Source organism: Ovis canadensis, chromosome 16, assembly GCF_042477335.2.
Source record: "Ovis canadensis isolate MfBH-ARS-UI-01 breed Bighorn chromosome 16, ARS-UI_OviCan_v2, whole genome shotgun sequence".
In the NCBI taxonomy this organism is placed as follows: domain Eukaryota; kingdom Metazoa; phylum Chordata; class Mammalia; order Artiodactyla; family Bovidae; genus Ovis; species Ovis canadensis.
In genome coordinates, this window is record NC_091260.1 from 39,149,970 (window position 1) to 39,162,566 (window position 12,597).

The 12,597-nt window shown below is 39.0% G+C and overlaps 1 long non-coding RNA gene across 1 annotated transcript; it reads left to right on the plus strand.

Annotated features, from left to right (window-relative positions):
• Nucleotides 1-1,822: 1,822 nt before the first annotated feature.
• On the plus strand, nt 1,823-2,029 carry LOC138422026 (uncharacterized). Its single transcript, XR_011249716.1, has 2 exons — nt 1,823-1,887; nt 1,979-2,029. It is a non-coding gene; the product is annotated as an uncharacterized lncRNA (long non-coding RNA).
• Nucleotides 2,030-12,597: the final 10,568 nt, after the last annotated feature.

Here is a 12,597-nt window from a genome sequence, read left to right on the forward strand (position 1 = left end):
GGAGTAGAGCAAGGTGTCAGCTCTAAATCTCTGAGCAGGGCATGGGGAGACACAGTAAAAGGATTACAGAGCAGAATGGTAAATGGGAGTATCACCCTAGGGATAGAGTAAAAGATAGTGTCACTGATATATCTTGACTATGTTATTCCACAAGTGATGTGGTATATTGTTTCTTCATTTCAGCAAATACACGACCAGATTAGGAACCAAAAAGAGGGACTGACTGCAAATTGGAAGCCACAGAAGGGGTTCAGAGTGGGCCACACAGAATATGCCACTTGGGCATAAATGTTATTCTGAGCCCAAAGTAACTGAGAATAAACAGACTCAAGAAAGATGCTGCCTTCCTCGCTCTTTAACAGGAAGTGCAGGACAATTCTTAATCACCAGAGACAACTCTAGACTTACCAACTCAAAGAGGGCACCAGAGAAATTTAACAACAAGCCTTATTAACTAGCCCGTTTCTGTCATTCGCTTCCCTGTATATTTACCTTTCCACAGTTTACAGCCCATGAAGGCCTAAACTACTTTTCCTTTGTCTTGTCGTCTCTCTACAAATTATTGTGCTTTGTTAAGATACTGTATATGTTCTAACCACCCTGCCTGCTGAAGAAGGTCATCCAGCAGATGTAGCCAGCAGGTCCAGCAGGTTAGCCCCTAAGCTGGACCCAGGCAGCTGGAGGATCCTCACCCCATCCGCTTGGAATGTGTCTTCCGCCTCCTGTTCATATGCTAGGAGCCACTTTGGGGACAAACCTTGAGAGAGTAATGAGACCCCACTGAGACCAGCTGGACTGTGTATGTGACTGCACCTTGTTAGGGCCTCTGTATAAGCTTTCACGATTCTGGTAGGTGAGTGTGGGTAACTGCTCATCTTGTAGTGGCTGGAGAAAGCCTTGAATGGAAGTTCCCTTGCTTTTTAAATCCGCCACATACTGATCTGAAGTGACCTGCCTCTTTCTTTGGTCTCTTCTTGCCCTCCTAAATGGGTACCAGTTTGTGAACCAACATCTTTGAGTTATTCATCACTCAGTTTCCCATATATATGCTCCATGCACACATTTATAACTGTTTTTTTTTTTTCTTGTTGTCTTCTCTTTTGTCAGCCGAATTCACAGGGCCCCAGACTGTGAACCCTAAGGGTACAGGGGGAAGTAACCTCCTCCATCCTAGCACCACGCAATCCTGCGTGCTCAGTCATGTATGACTCTTTGTGACTCCATGGACTGTAGCCCAACAGGCTTCTCTGTCCATGGATTATCCTGGCAAGAATATTGGAATGGGTTGCCATTTCCTCCTCCAGGGAATCTTCCAGAGCTAGAGCTCAAACCTGCATCTCCTGCGGCTCCTGAATGGGCAAGCGGATTCTTTACCACTGGAGGCATGAAGTGAAAGCCCCCTAGCACCACCAAGTCCAACTGAACCAACAGCAGAAGCCACCCATGACCTGTGCACCATACTATGCAGTCTGGACCATCATGGTAGTAAGAGGAGGAAAGGACAAGGAAGACAGGAAGACAGTCTTGCTGCTAATTGATATCTGAGATCTACATTCTAGTGACCCACAGAAGATTAGAGGAAACATTTAGGCCTGGAAATTTACACATCTCTAAACACGATTTGAGTCAGAGACATCGTATTATAAAACTCCAATCCATTTACTATATGCCTCTGTAATTGCTCTCATGCCTGAGAACCCAAGGGTTACACACATCTACTCGGTATATTACAAGCAGATCTCATCTCATTGTGTTTCTCTTTGGTGTGCTTCACAGGTACTGCTTTTTTACAGATTGAAGGTTTGTGGCAACCCTGTGCCAAGTGAGTCTATCAGTGCTATATTTCTAACAGCATTTGGTCACTTCATGCCTCCATGTCACATCTTGGTAATTCCCACATTTCAAACTTTTCATTATCATTATGTTTGTTGTGATCTGTGACCAGTCATTTTGACATTATTACTATCTTTTGCTGAAGGCTCGGATGATGGGCAGCAGTATTTAGCAAAAAAATACTTTTTCATTAAGGTATGTACATGGAGGTTTCTTTTTTTCTTTTTACATGGAGGTTTTAAAGACATAATTGCATTGTATACTTGATAAACTATAGTGCAGTCTAAATATACCTTGTATGTGCACTGGGAAACCAAAGGTTTATGTAACTTGGTTTGTTGCAATGTTGCTTTATTGAGGTCATCTGGAACTGAGCCTACAGTACCCCCAATGTATGTACTATTGCACTTAAGTTGCCTTTCGTTTTTGCTTTTGGTCTATTTCCACCCCACCCCCCAATGTATGGTTTCCTTATATGCTCCTCTTATTGTCTCTCAGTAATTGCAGCAAAGCAACAGAACTTTCTGTATTTATCATCTTTGGGCTGTAGGCTACAGAGGTGAACATGTGGATGGAGAAGACAGGGATAAGCATTAATGCTGATTAGAAAAGATTAGATCAAACGGTTGCTAAATCACTTTAATGTGAAGCAAAACCACAACTGTTTCTATTTCTACATACTTAAAACAATAGATATATGTTCTATAAACTGGCAAAAAGAAAATGTGCGTATTTTTAACTAAAAAAACCCCACATTTGTTAATGCCAACTACAGTGGGAGTTACATTTAAAATAGTTTAAATAAGTTACTTGGAATCTAAAGGAGAAACAATTTTATTGTTGCCCTAAGTTATTATAGGAATTTAAAATCTATATATACCACTGAAAGAGGGTAGTGAGATAACTATTTGACTGCCTACCATGTGCTAAGAATGCCGCATGTGTTATTATTTTAAGTTTATTTTCTTTTGGCTTCTCATAACAACTTTATGAGGTATTGTTATGTTTTCCAGAAGCTTATTGTTATGATGCTAGCAAGCTTATTCTTAGAGGGCCAAGGTCAAGAAACCGCCCAAGAATGCACAGCTAGTAAACAGCAAGAGTGGGGATGTGGGCCCAAGTCGCACCCAGACTCTAAAATTCATTTTCTGTGCACTATATTATAGGGCCAAATTATGTTGTGGTTTGAGATACATACAAAATCCCAGCTTACATTCTGCCAAACTGCTTAATAGGGATAATATGTCATATATATATATATATTTATATATATGTGTCATTTATGTAGCATTTAGGATCTAAGCATTTCAGCCTGGCCAGTTCAAGAAATACCTCTTCTCTCAGTTTCTAGTCAAGGCAGCCACATGGGCTTAGATTGAAAATTCCTTTTAAAGATATGAATAAATATGAACAGTTTTTTAAATTTCCTTTCCTAGACACTGTGGCATTAATATTAATATTGGCATTAATATTGGCATTTTACTTCCTAAAATTGCATCCCAAGGTGATTCTCTCCCTTAATGTCTGATAGGAAATACAAAACAAAAAAATCCAACTATGATGTAAACACAGTGCCTCCTGACTGTCACACACACAAGTTTTGAAGATAAGAGAAGCAAGCTAACGAAGGTAATCGCAAAATGTATCTACACAATGTAATTGTACTCACCATTAAAAAGCAATGGACAATCAAGATATGCAACAACACGGATAAATAGCAAACACATTGTGCCGAATGGGAAAAGACAGATACAAAGGCTACATACTTAATGAATCTACTGATATGACATTCTGGAAGAAGCAAAACTACAGGGACAGAAATCAGATTAATTGTAGAGGATGGGGATGGGGGGAGGAAACTGACTAAAAGGGTCATGAGGAAACTTTTACTTGATAGAAATATTTTATATCTTGATTGTGGTGGTGGTTACATGATTACACACATTTTTCAAAACTCAAAGGAGTTTTATTTGAAAAACAGAAGTTATGCCTTAACAATCTTGACTTTACACAGGGTTGAGGAGCTTCCCACACATCCTGGCAGAAGAATGATGTCTCCCAACTCCACAGGGACAAACCTCCTGCGTCAGGACGCCCTCAGACCTCAGCCTGTGCATCTCTTCGTCTGGTTGTTCATCTGTATTCTTTATGATATCCTTTAATAAGCCAGAAATCATGAAAAAAAAACACTAAAAGATAATCATGACTTTAAACTTGTTAAAAATCCAAGTTGAAAAGAAAATATGTGTATAGAAAAGGAGATGGGGGCGGGGCTAGTAAATTCTAGGCTCCAGAAATGACATCCGGAGAGGGAGCTGTGGTGGTCGTGCACTTTAGAATGCAATTTAAGGAAACTAAATGCCAATATTAATGCCGTGATGTCTAGGAAAGGAAAGAAGAGAGACTAATTATTCATATTTAATCACGTCTTTAAAAGGTGTGGTCACCACATGGCTGTCTTGACTAGAAATTGATTAAAGAGAATGATGTTTCCTTTTATAGTCTATGGAAATGATACTTAAACATAAAGCAAATGCCTTATTGGAGAGCTAGGTAGCTCCTGGGATGTCTGAGCAGTCCCTCTTCCTCTATTATTTCCATCAGTTGGTGGTCACATCCCTAATAACGTCGTCAAATGCAATTCAATCAACATCTCTGATTTTTATTCTCATTTTTGCTGTCAGCCAATTTCTGAATTCTGTGTAGTGAGGAAAGTTCCTCTCTTCATGTTAAATAGGTTCTGTCATATTCAGTCCAACACAAATTTGTTGTGGCCAACTTCTCTGACCAACAGAAAGCAGAGACAGGGTAAAACAGACGTTCAATACACCCTGCCCTTCCCCCACAGTCCACTTGTGGAGGAGGACGCACTTGTGCAACCAAGGCCACACCCTTGGATGTTGTCTGCTCAGGCTGGAGGACCAGTGGGAGTCAACTTGCACTTAGGATTGAGGAGTTTCGTAAATGAAGTTACCTTGGTGAAGGAGCTAGATATAGCATTGACCCAGCATCTGAAAGGAGTACGACTTGGATTACAGATAAGTGGCTCCTGTTGGTGGGTTAAAGGAGAAAGTGTTTTGTTTTGATATGTTCTTTTTTAAGGAGTTTTAGCTCAAGAGTCGGAGAAGGCAATGGCACCCCACTCCAGTACTCTTGCCTGGAAAATCCCATGGATGGAGGAGCCTGGTAGGCTGCAGTCCATGGGGTCGCTAAGAGTTGGACACGACTGAGCGACTTCACTTTCACTTTTCACTTTCACGCATTGGAGAAGGAAATGGCCACCCACTCCAGTGTTCTTGCCTGGAGCATCCCAGGGACGGAGGAGCCTGGTGGGCTGCCGTCTATGGGGTCCCATAGAGTTGGACACTCCTGAAGTGACTTAGCAGCAGCAGCTCGAGAGTAACTGAGAGTAATACAGACAGGAGAGGAACGGATGCTCAGCCTCATTTCAGAAGTAAAGACAACATAGCGTCTTTGTATTGAGGATCCAGCAGCAGGACATGCCAGGAGCAAGAACTAGAGGAAGAGAACGCAGATGCCTCTCAAATAACAAAGAAGCTGTATCCTTGAGCTGTCCAACAACACACTAATTGGAATCTCTGCAGAATTATCCACATTATAATGGTGAGGTGTGCAGAATAAGCAGGAGTGAGAGAAAGCTTTGAAAAGTGTGTGAAAAGGAATAACAGATGGCACTTGGGTACAAATAGAATAGAAAAGTCTGACAGTTAAGGAAGGAAGAAAATAAAAAAAAATAGAGAGACTCAGCACGTAAAACTAAAGAGCCCTGGACATTTCATCAAGGGTGCTTAGAGTCCTTGGCATGGCTACCTTCCAGCTCCACTAATTACAGTCTGATGGCCAATTCTGGATGCTATTCTTTATTTTCCAGGTTTAGGCATTTCCACTCTTGCCTTTGGAATGCCATTCAAGATTGTGGTTTCTAAATGAATTCATGCCACACACAGCTGGTTGAAAGATACTATAAAAACAACAACAACAAAAAATAACTGAGCAAAATGGCAGCTAAAGACCAAACCTGTGGATGTTTCAATGCTGCTTTTATTGAATTAATGAAAGTACTGAATGAAGCTAGTACTTGTCAGTCAAGTACTAACTAGAGCTCTGGCACATGGCCAAAGAGCATTCATCTGTGAAGTGGCTGGCAGCCTGGGTACCTACAGACAAAGGTGCTTGCCCTTATTATTTCTGAAATTGGGGAGGAACTGAACCATTGTAACTAAACTCTGTGCAAGTCAGGGATGCTACACCCTGACTTAAGAGTCAAGTCTCAGAGTGAGATAACTCCTTGATTTGGCTCTACTCCACACAGAAGTTTAATTTCAGGCACCTATGAATCCTTGAAAACCTACAAGACATCAAAGTCAACTCAAGTATAAGTCTAGGATTTCTATATACTTAGAGGGATTCCAGGTTTCCCTCACAAGAATTCTCAAGTCTGGAATTACATTCATTTTTTAAAAATTAATTTTTATTGGAATGTAGTTGCTTCACAATGTTAGTTTCCACTGTACAGTAAAATGAATCAGCTATATGGATTTCCTTACCATTTAGGTAATCGCAGAGCATTCATAGAGTTCCCTGTGCTATACGATAGGTTCTCATTAGCTATATATTTTATACAGATTATTATATTTTATACAGATTATTACTAGCACACATATTTCAACCCCAATCTCCCAATTCACCTCCTACTTTTCCCCCTCGGTATCCATTTGTTTGATCTCTATGTCTGTGTCACTATCTCTGTTTTACAAATGAAATCATCTACACCATTTTTCTACATTTCACATATATATGTTAATATATGATATTTCCTCTTTCTGACTTACTTCATTCTGTATGACACTCTAGGTCCATCCACATGTCTGCAAATGACCCAATTTCATTCCTTTGTATTGTTGAGTAGTATGGAATTGCACTCATCTTTAAGTTCATTTTGTTTGATATTAATATAGCTGCCTCACTCTTTTATGGTTACTGTTTGCATGGTATCTTTCCCCCATAATATTCTGTTCAATTTATTTGTGCCTTTGAATCTCTTTTAGAGGACATATAGATGGACCTTATTCTTTTATCAGTTTGGCAATCTCTGACTTTTGATTTGACCAGACCATTTACCTTTAACGTTATTACTGATATGGTCAGAATTACATTTGGCATATTACCATTCATTTTCTGAAATTGAAACTTCAATACTTTGGCCACCTGATGCGAAGAGCTGACTCACTGGAAAATACTCTCATGCTGGGAAAGATTGAAGAGGCAGGAGAAGGGGACGACAGAGGATGAGATTAGATGGCATCTAACAGAGATGGTTAGATGGCGTCATTGACTCAATGGACATGAGTTTGAGCAAACTCTGTGAGACAGTGAAGAACAGGGAAGCCTAGCATGCTGCAGTCCGTGGGATCACAACGAGTCAGACATGGCTGAGTGACTAAACAAATTTGTTTTCTATGATAAATGAGGCCACAGTTGCTATTATTTTTAGCGAGAGTACCTCTCCCATCTTTCCCTGTTTACTCCTGGCTCTTCGCCCTGCCCCACTGCTGCTTCAAGAAGCAGTTAAAGAAAGAATTCTTTGACACTTGGACTACTATGGCAGGTGTATATGTGTATAATGGTTATTAACTTGAGAAAATATGCGAGTAATTTTCCTTCCTGTTGCCAAATCTAGGATGAGGGAAAGAATTTGATGGCCATCATCCTTTTACTATGATAGAAAATTTTAAAAAATTAAAAAGCTAGAGCATACCATTTCTTTGTGATTTGAAGTATGTCAAAATAGAAATATGGAAAAAATAAATATGTATGCTCAGAAACAAGACAACATAACGTTAGTAATTTCTGGTGCTGGTGAAATGATTGTTTTAAAATTATTTTTTTCTGAGTTTCAAATTGTTTTCAATGTGAATATGTTTCCTTTTACCCTAAAAGATTTTTTCCTAATCTAAAAATTGTCACTCATTTTTTAAAAACAATTCAAATAGCTATTCTAAAGAAGAAAACAGAAATTATCTGCAGTCCCTTTAATGATCACTTCTATTTGGTGAACATTGTTACTAAAATCTGCTTATGATTATCACATTAATTTTATTATCGGACACTGCAAAGGATAAGGAAAGCAAATGTTGTGTCTATGTTCTAGACTTAAAAATAATGTTTCTATGTCTGCCACTTATTTTAGAGAGAATATATCCAGATTCTCTCTACTGCCTCCACTGCATTGTCCTCCTGGGGGAAGGGTGAAGTGGGAAAAGAATTATTGAGCTCACAGTCAGAGAGACAAGAGAGTGCATTGGGATCTTGTACGGACACAAATTTGGTCCAGGACCTTACAGATAACCTCTTCATAAGTCAGTCTTTTTCTTCCATAAAAATATCTCCTTCACTCATTCTACTGCATAGTTTGAGGATATAATCTTTTGTAAGATGAACACGTTATTAAACTTCTTCCAGCATTTACTTCTAGCCCTTATATATGAAATTATTTCTTTAAACTATAGGCTGAATAGAGAAAATAACTTTTTTCACTTAGTTTTTTTTTTTGTTTTATACTATGTGGTCCAATCTATTATTATACAGCAGATGATAATTTATTATTAAAACATCTCATTAGGAGAAGATATGTAGTAATAATGGATTCTGAGGTTTTTGTCTCAAGTTTGCAAAAGACTAATCTCATTGCTATATTGTGTACAGGAAACACCACAGACAGACTGCATTTGCCTTTTGTTTTTTCCGTTTAGAAGCATTAAAGTGGAAACCTACCAAGGAGCTAAAAAAAAAAAAAACTTTGATGCTTTGGAAGAAATCTTGGACAAAATTCGTGTACTTAAAATCACAGCAGTCACATTTTTCTTTGAAAGAGTCATTTTTTTTATTAACATATAAGACAGGATGCTCATTTACCTTGACGTAAAATACACAGCTGATGCACAAGATAAGATAGAATTATACAAAAATATCAAACATCTGACCTCAAATCAGTGTACAGGATGCACCATATATAGGATATTCAAAATAGATTTTTGCTTTCTCAGCTATTTCTAATTATGTCATCTTAAATCATTGTTACCTGATAACCAATTTCTTTTTTAACATGTGTTGAAATCAGGCACTTAATAAATGACCAGAATCAAGAGAGTTAGTGCTTCTTTGTTCTTGAATGCAATCGAAATATTTTATTCTAAGTCGGTCCAATAAAAGCCACTTAGAAATGCATGCACCCTTGAGCTTTTCATTTTAATGAGTTTATTCTGAGGTAAATAGACAAGCAGTGAATACATATACTTTGTTAGATCATGCAGAAAAGTTTATTAGAGTGAGTATGATACATGTTTCAGGGCAATAGTTTTTATATACAATGGACACTTTTCTTTTAAATAAAATGGACACTTTTTTTTACACTGTCTGTTAACAATTTTATAACCCAACACTAGTAACACACAGTACACCATTCTCCCTTCAAGCTAGTGTTCCCTCGTAAGGAACAGAGGGTGGCTGCTACATCTTGAATAAAGGCAGGCGTGTCTCTCAATTAAACACTAAGCGTGTCTCTCAATTAAACACTAAGTATCGGGATGTACTGTGTGAAATGGTTCTAGAATGAAGAAGATCTGAGCTGTTGCTGCTTCAAATGATTGTTTTCACTTGAGCCAAAGCATGTTAAACTTCAGGAAATTAACCCTAGTTAACAGACAGGCAAGAATATACTTTGACTCTTATTTAATCAACAATTTACTTGTGTGAAGTACATGTGTTAGTATTGTGGCCAGGAATGATGTGGGCTAAAAATGCTTACAGTATTTTGAGGAGTAATGGTGTGTACATAAAAGATAAATAGCTTCAGCCCCTCCCCCACATTTTTGTTTTTTTTATGTCTCTCAAAATGCAAGATGTCTCAGGGACACGGCAGGAAGATCGTCACCTCTCATTGGGCCAGTGATGCCAAGATCTCAGAAAGCCACCATTAGTGTCTGTGTGGTGACTCCCTACTGCTTGGCTACTCTGTAGCAGAAAGAAACAATTACACCGCTCACTCTTCCCCATCCAATCCTCTTTCCATCTCTTGAAAAACAGAGTTGGGGACAGGGACTGTCAGTAGGGGACTGTTGAATTCTGGCTTTCATCCTATCATTTGGAAAGTTTCTTTAAAAAGTTTGGTTCCCAGTATCTTTGCATAGATCAAACAGAAATAAAAGACTGAAAGCTGAGTCTCAGTCTCTTGCACAAAAGCTCCTGAAATTCCAGACTTACTCTTTTTTCATCAAGATGTACTTTGAAATATGGTAACATCAAACACAATCGTAGTTGTGTGTGTCCCTGGTATCCGCCCAGTATTGCCATGATTTCCATGGTGTGTCCAGTAATTAAAGGATTTCCAAGACTCAGCTCACCAATAAAGAACATCCAACCCTCATGGCCTTGCAAGGGCACCAGGCTTCAAATGGCCTTGCCACGAAGACCCAGATTAAAACCAAACATCCCCACTGTACAGATGAGAAGAGAAGAAGCCTACTGGAGGGCAGAAAGCAGAGAGATCCTGCAAATGGCCCCTGGGTTCTATTGCCCAGTTGGCATGACATTAAAATTCTCTACCCTGTGATGGGGAGGAACATGCAAGGAAGTCCTGTGTAATGTTCTGAACTTATTAGCTATGGGAGAAAGGCTCTGATGTATTTGAAAGGAAAGAAAATGCTGATCTCTAAGCAAAGAGCCCAACATTAGAAGTGATAACTCATCCTTGTATTAATATATCTTTTTGGAATGGTAAAACTTCAGCATGTGCTTATACGTGTATTTGTTGTGGGAGGGCTGATCCTGGGATGTAGTAGGTTTGGGAGCTCAGGTTTAAGAACTGGATGTCCCGGGAACCACATGTTGTGGGGACAATGGGCTGGGGACTGAAGAGCCTCCACACACTCCTTTACTTTTCCTCAAGGTTGATGGTCAAAGGCTGTTGCTTGGAATTGCTAAATTCAAGGTTAAATTTTAATACGAGGATCAAAAACACTGACTCTTTCACCAGATTACAATGTTAGATTTTAACTCTTTTTACTGTTGTACTTAAGATGTTGCACAGCAGTGCTCCCATTCAGAAATGGCAGCCTTCAGCCTTCTGTAATGCACTGCAGAGTTCATTTCCAGTGGTGGTTTCAGAGTTTCTGGGTAGGAAGTGATCAGGGATAGCAAACTGATTAGAATCCTGTTGCCCAGTGGATTCACCTTAAAGTTGTGTTTGCATTAAAATGCCTGCTGTTTACAGTTAACTTGTATACTTTAATTAAAAAGTAGTAGCATAATTTTGAGGATTTTAAAGCTCCTCTTTTTGATTTTAGATTATATTGTAATTCCCATGGATGAGGATGGGGATTAGGGGGTGCTGATGGAGACCCACCAAAGGGCTAAATCCTGCCAGCCCCACACTGCTGATAGTGTCCCAATAATGGTTTGTAAATTCCTTAAAGATGCTCCATCTCTGAAGTGCCTTTCATCTTGCCCCTACTGCATTTACTATACCAACCCTTTAGATTGCTACAGAAGAAGGGAGAACTGACATCCTGTGTAAGTGATCAAGTCACAGCAGCTGGATTTCACAGCAAACAGAGCACACATTTTAAACAGGTTTTTCTCTAGGAGTCTTCTTGAAAGTGTCCCTTGGGGAGAAGACTAATAGAAGGAGACTTCAGAAGTGTTGAAAATCAACAAGGGATACATAGGATACTAGTTCTAAAAGACTGATTTGCCTGGAAGCCTCTTTATTTGAACAATACTATAACTGTCCTGGACACAGGAACCATGCTCTAAGCCTGAGTCTTCCCTAGTTTTCTCAGTGTTGTGCAAAGAAAAGACAGCTCATTCACAAGGAGCAGATTACAACATGTTTGACCGAGAGGATATCCAGTAGGAAAGCACAGTGTACAGATGCCAGCGGGCACACTGCAAACTGTGATCCTTCTGGGGCCGCCTGCAGAGACGCACCAGCTCTTCTCTCAGCCTCTCCTCCCACCCAACTTTACTCAAGCATTCTGCAACCACCTCTTGCTTTGGTGCAAATATTTGTTTCCCAATTAAGCTTAGGTATTGGTTTTATAAAAGGTAAAATTATTAATTACTATGGTTGAATAAACATCAAGTTTTATAAAAGTATGTCCTCCCACAATCCTCATTTCAAACACAGTTATGACACAGAAAATATTCAAAGATTAAATTGCCCAAGAATCTAGGGTTTGGAGAAAATAACTGAGTAAATTGGGTCACTGAGGTTCAAACTGAATCCTAGAAATTACAAATATTTACAGAGAATGACCTTTCATGATATGGCTCCAGGGCTCTGGATTCCTAGAGAAAGTGAAACAGCTTCTTTGCGGCTGTGTAGGTCTGATTTTCATTTCATTTCTTCAAAATTATATACATTTTTACTTTCAACTCCTTCCTTTTCCACCAAGTTTGTATCATTTTATTAATATTAAAGGAAGATTACAATGTTAGAAATTAAGATAGAAAAAATGTGAAACTGTTTAGCACTTTGTCTACTGGGCATGAGGGTAGCATTTTAAGAATAATCTGAAATCTGATTGTATTGTGCATGTTTGTGTATGTCTATATATACATGCTATATTTTATTTATCTATCATATCCATCTATCATCTATTTATATCATTGTCATCTAATCTGGGTTGGGAAGATCCCCTGCAGAAGGAAATGGCAACCCACTCCAGTATTCTTGCCTGGAGA